Source organism: Balaenoptera physalus, assembly GCF_965194825.1.
Source record: "Balaenoptera physalus genome assembly, chromosome: 9".
In the NCBI taxonomy this organism is placed as follows: Eukaryota; Metazoa; Chordata; class Mammalia; order Artiodactyla; family Balaenopteridae; genus Balaenoptera; species Balaenoptera physalus.
In genome coordinates, this window is record NC_138888.1 from 75846528 (window position 1) to 75852527 (window position 6000).

Genomic DNA, 6000 nt, shown 5'->3' on the forward strand with positions numbered 1-6000 from the left:
CACTCTTTTTAAAAAAAGGAAAATGGATAAAAGCTCAACCTCAGGGAGTGTTAGACGCATGGTAACTAATCTACAAATGTTTCAACTTACACCAGTCGACTGACCATCAGCAAAATGTCTACAAACAATAAATGCTGAAGGGGTTTTAGAGAACTGTGTACCCTCTACCTGCTGGTGAGACATAAAGGGGTAACAGCCAATAGTGAGAACAGAAAGCAGCTGTGTTTAAAAGTAAAAATGGAGGTACCATTCAATCCAGCAGGGGCACCATTGGACCTCTCACCTGAGAAGACAAGAATCGAGAAGACACAGGCCGCAAAAGCTGCAGTGCAGCCTTATTCACAATATCCAAGACAGTGAAGCAATCAAAATGTCCAACAACAGGTAAATGGATAAAGAAGAAGTGGTCCATATACACAATGGAATATTAGCCATGGAAGACAATGAACCATTTCTCTTTGAGGCACCACAAATGAGTCTGGAGATAATCACGAAAGATGAGGTAAGTTGGAAAGCAAAAGACCTGTATTCTATGATATCACTTATAGGCGTTATCTAATAACTGACACAAATGAACATATTTCCGCAGAGAAAGACACTCACAGAATTAGAAAACAAACTATGCTCATCTAAAACGAAAGGTGGGGGGAATAGATAAGTTAAGATTAGTGTTACTATATGTATACAAACTCATCTTATATACATATCTCAAAAAGACCGACCATATAGCAAGGGAGGTCTGCGGAACCCTCTGTTAACATTTTACATGGGAAGAGGATCTGTACTTGAATAGATATATATAATGTACAAATGAACCAGATTGTGTTCACCTAGGACAAACAATATTCTAAGCTTTACCCCAATTAAAAAAAAATTAAAACCAAGAAGAAATAATGAGACATAAACTTATGGGGCTTTCTCCATGCACATTCCAATGTAATTTACAACCTAGGAACACGACTTCCAGAAAGGCTCTGCTGCCCTATTACCCAGATTTGGGAATGGAGAAATGCTGCCTGCTTCAGGCCACTTCCCACAACAGGAGATTTAAAACCCTTGCTAAAGGTCACTAAATATTCACCAAACTTGCAGTTTGGTAAATGACACCTGCTCTCTAAAAAAAGTCTGAGGTGAAGATCGAACAAAAAATTCAAAAGAGGGCAGCCTTCCAAGAAGACAATATCAAGAGTTATATTGTACTCCCAATTGTTTCCTTTTTTTAACAGAAAAGAAAACCGCGGAGAAAAATGATGAGTTTTACGAATTTTCAAAGACATGCAAACCCAAATTACAAAACCCTATCAGCTCACAGGAGCCAGTAGGGCCATTAGCATAAATGCTGCAAACAATAAATGCTGAAGCGATTGAGGAGAAATGTGTACCCTCGATTCTAAGGCGGACGTGCTAAGTGCCAGGAATGAAAACACAAAGAAGGTGCTTGGAAAGGGAAAAACGGTGCTACCAGTCAGTCAATCACACCCACTGCTGGGCCTATCACCTGAGAAAATGAGAATCAAAAAGTCACAGGCTGGCAATCCTGCACTCCAACAATATTTACCATAGCCAACACTTGGAAGCAATGAAAATGTCCATCAACCGAGGAATGCACAAAGAAGAAGTGGTCCACGTACACAGTGGAAAATTACTCCAATAAAAAATAAAAATTAAATTTAAATATCCAACAAAAGTAAGGAGACATCAGCCTGTGTGGGTTTCTCCGGGCACACTCCACTCTATAACCGAGAAACACCACAGGCCGCAAGGGCTTTTCCCTAGTTAACAGGGTGGGGAACATAGAAAGGCTGCCGCCCTCTGGCAGTTACCTGCAAAAGCAGTTTTAAAGCCTGTGCTAATGGTCATTTCATAGGAACAAGTACTGCAGAACTGTAAATGAAACCTGCCCTCAACATGTCTTCAGGGAGGTAATGGCCAAAACACTTCAAAATGTGACAGATACTTTAAGAGAACACTTTGAAGAACTAAGGGGTAATCACAGCTTGAAAAATAAAAAGGACATGCCTTCAAGCTCAATTTCAACGGATTATGAGGCACATGCGAATTCAACCACAAAGAGGTATCAGCTCACACTTGTCAGAATAACCATCAGCAAGAAAACTACAAACAATAAATGCTGAAGGTGTTGTGGAGAAATGCCTACCCTCAACTTCAAGTGGGACGTAAGTTGGAAAGGACCACCAATGAGAACAGAATGGAGGTGCCTTAAAAAGGTAAACATTGAGCTACCATATGATCCAGCAGGCCCACTCCTCCACCTATAATCTAAGAAGAGAGAATTGGAAAGACACAGGCAGGCAAATCTGCATTGCACAGTATTACAATAGCCAAGATATGGAAGTAAACAGAAGTCTACCAACAGATGGGAGGACAAAGAAGAACTCCTCCATGTACAACTGGAATATTCGCTAGTGAAAAAAATGAAACAATGCCATTTGCAGCACCGTAGATGAGTCTAGACGTAATCACGCCACCTGTAGTAAGTGAGAAAGCAAAAGCCACATATCCTATCATATCACTTTTAGGAGTTACTTAAAAATTGATACCAATGAAGATATTTCCACAGAGAAAGGCAATCACAGATTCATTAAAAAACTTATGGTTCACCAAATAGAAAAGTATGAGGATTGGATACATTACCATATTGGGGTTAACAGAGATATACAAACCATGTGAAATATATAACCAGGAAAGACGTACGGAAGACCAGGAGAAGACTACTCAACATTGTGTCATAACCTACATGGGAAAAGGATGCGAGGAAGAATAGATACCTGTATATGTGTGAAAGAACCACATCTTGCACACCTAGAACAAACAAACCATTGTAATCAAATTTGCTGGGATAAAAAATTAAAAGTAAATTACAAATATGGACAAGAAGTAATGAGACATAAACTTAAAGGGCTTTTTCCTGGCATTTTCCATTCTAATATACAACCTAGAACACCACTTCCATTAAGGCTCTGTTTCCCTAGTAACCAAATTTGGTAAAGGAGAAATGCTGCCACCTTGTGGCCGTTTCCTGCAAGAGCAGCTTTAAAGTCACAGCTAATGGTCACTTAACATTCACAAGGACTCAGGGCTGTAAAGGAAACTTCCCCTAAAAATTTGTGCTGAAGTAGAGAATGGACAAAAAAATTCTAAACAGGCAAATGTTTCAAGAAGAGATAATGAAGAGTTAAGTTTTACTTACACTCTTTTTAAAAAAAGGAAAATGGATAAAAGCTCAACCTCAGGGAGTGTTAGATGCATGGTAACTAATCTACAAAAAGTTTCAACTTACACCAGTCGACTGACCATCAGCAAAATGTCTACAAACAATAAATGCTGAAGGGGTTTTAGAGAACAGTGTACCCTCTACCTGCTGGTGAGACATAAAGGGGTAACAGCCAATAGTGAGAACAGAAAGCAGCTGTGTTTAAAAGTAAAAATGGAGGTACCATTCAATCCAGCAGCGGCACCATTGGACCTCTCACCTGAGAAGACAAGAATCGAGAAGACACAGGCCGCAAAAGCTGCAGTGCAGCCTTATTCACAATATCCAAGACAGTGAAGCAATCAAAATGTCCAACAACAGGTAAATGGATAAAGAAGAAGTGGTCCATATACACAATGGAATATTAGCCATGGAAGACAATGAACCATTGCTCTTTGAGGCACCACAAATGAGTCTGGAGATAATCACGAAAGATGAGGTAAGTTGGAAAGCAAAAGACCTGTATTCTATGATATCACTTCTAGGCGTTATCTAATAACTGACACAAATGAACATATTTCTGCAGAGAAAGACACTCACAGAATTAGAAAACAAACTATGCTCATCTAAAAAGAAAGGTGGGGGGAATAGATAAGTTAAGATTAGTGTTACTATATGTATACAAACTCATATTATATACATATCTCAAAAAGACCGACCATATAGCAAGGAAGGTCTGCGGAACCCTCTGTAACATTTTACATGGGAAGAGGATCTGTACTTGAATAGATATATATAATGTACAAATGAACCAGATTGTGTTCACCTAGGGCAAACAATATTCAAACTTTACCCCAATTAAAAAAAAATTAAAACCAAGAAGAAATAATGAGACATAAACTTATGGGGCTTTCTCCATGCACATTCCAATGTAATTTACAACCTAGGAACACGACTTCCAGAAAGGCTCTGCTGCCCTATTACCCAGATTTGGGAATGGAGAAATGCTGCCTGCTTCAGGCCACTTCCCACAACAGGAGATTTAAAACCCTTGCTAAAGGTCACTAAATATTCACCAAACTTGCAGTTTGGTAAATGACACCTGCTCTCTAAAAAAAGTCTGAGGTGAAGATCGACCAAAAAATTCAAAAGAGGGCAGCCTTCCAAGAACACAATATCAAGAGTTATATTGTACTCGCAATTGTTTCCTTTTTTTAACAGAAAAGAAAACCGCGGAGAAAAATGATGAGTTTTACGAATTTTCAAAGACATGCAAACCCAAATTACAAAACCCTATCAGCTCACAGGAGCCAGTAGGGCCATTAGCATAAATGCTGCAAACAATAAATGCTGAAGCGATTGAGGAGAAATGTGTACCCACGATTCTAAGGGGGACGTGCTAAGTGCCAGGAATGAAAACACAAAGAAGGTGCTTGGAAAGGGAAAAACGGTGCTACCAGTCAGTCAATCACACCCACTGCTGGGCCTATCACCTGAGAAAATGAGAATCAAAAAGTCACAGGCTGGCAATCCTGCACTCCAACAATATTTACCATAGCCAACACTTGGAAGCAATGAAAATGTCCATCCACCGAGGAATGCACAAAGAAGAAGTGGTCCACGTACACAGTGGAAAATTACTCCAATAAAAAATAAAAATTAAATTTAAATATCCAACAAAAGTAAGGAGACATCACCTTGTGTGGGTTTCTCCGGACACACTCCACTCTATAACCGAGAAACACCACAGGCCGCAAGGGCTTTTCCCTAGTTAACAGGGTGGGGAACATAGAAAGGCTGCCGCCCTCTGGCAGTTACCTGCAAAAGCAGTTTTAAAGCCTGTGCTAATGGTCATTTCATAGGAACAAGTACTGCAGAACTGTAAATGAAACCTGCCCTCAACATGTCTTCAGGGAGGTAATGGCCAAAACACTGCAAAATGTGACAGATACTTTAAGAGAACACTTTGAAGAACTAAGGGGTAATCACAGCTTGAAAAATAAAAAGGACATGCCTTCAAGCTCAATTTCAACGGATTATGAGGCACATGCGAATTCAACCACAAAGAGGTATCAGCTCACACTTGTCAGAATAACCATCAGCAAGAAAACTACAAACAATAAATGCTGAAGGTGTTGCGGAGAAATGCATACCCTCAACTTCAAGTGGGACGTAAGTTGGAAAGGACCACCAATGAGAACAGAATGGAGGTGCCTTAAAAAGGTAAACATTGAGCTACCATATGATCCAGCAGGCCCACTCCTCCACCTATAATCTAAGAAGAGAGAATTGGAAAGACACAGGCAGGCAAATCTGCATTGCACAGTATTACATTAGCCAAGATATGGAAGTAAACAAAAGTCTACCAACAGATGGGAGGACAAAGAAGAACTCTTCCATGTACAACTGGAATATTCGCTAGTGAAAAAAATGAAACAATGCCATTTGCAGCACCGTAGATGAGTCTAGACGTAATCACGCCACCTGTAGTAAGTGAGAAAGCAAAAGCCACATATCCTATCATATCACTTTTAGGAGTTACTTAAAAATTGATACCAATGAAGATATTTCCACAGAGAAAGGCAATCACAGATTCATTAAAAAACTTATGGTTCACCAAATAGAAAGGGATGAGGATTGGATACATTACCATATTGGGGTTAACAGAGATATACAAACCATGTGAAATATATAACCAGGAAAGACGTACGGAAGACCAGGAGAAGACTACTCAACATTGTGTCATAACCTACATGGGAAAAGGATGCGAGGAAGAATAGATACCT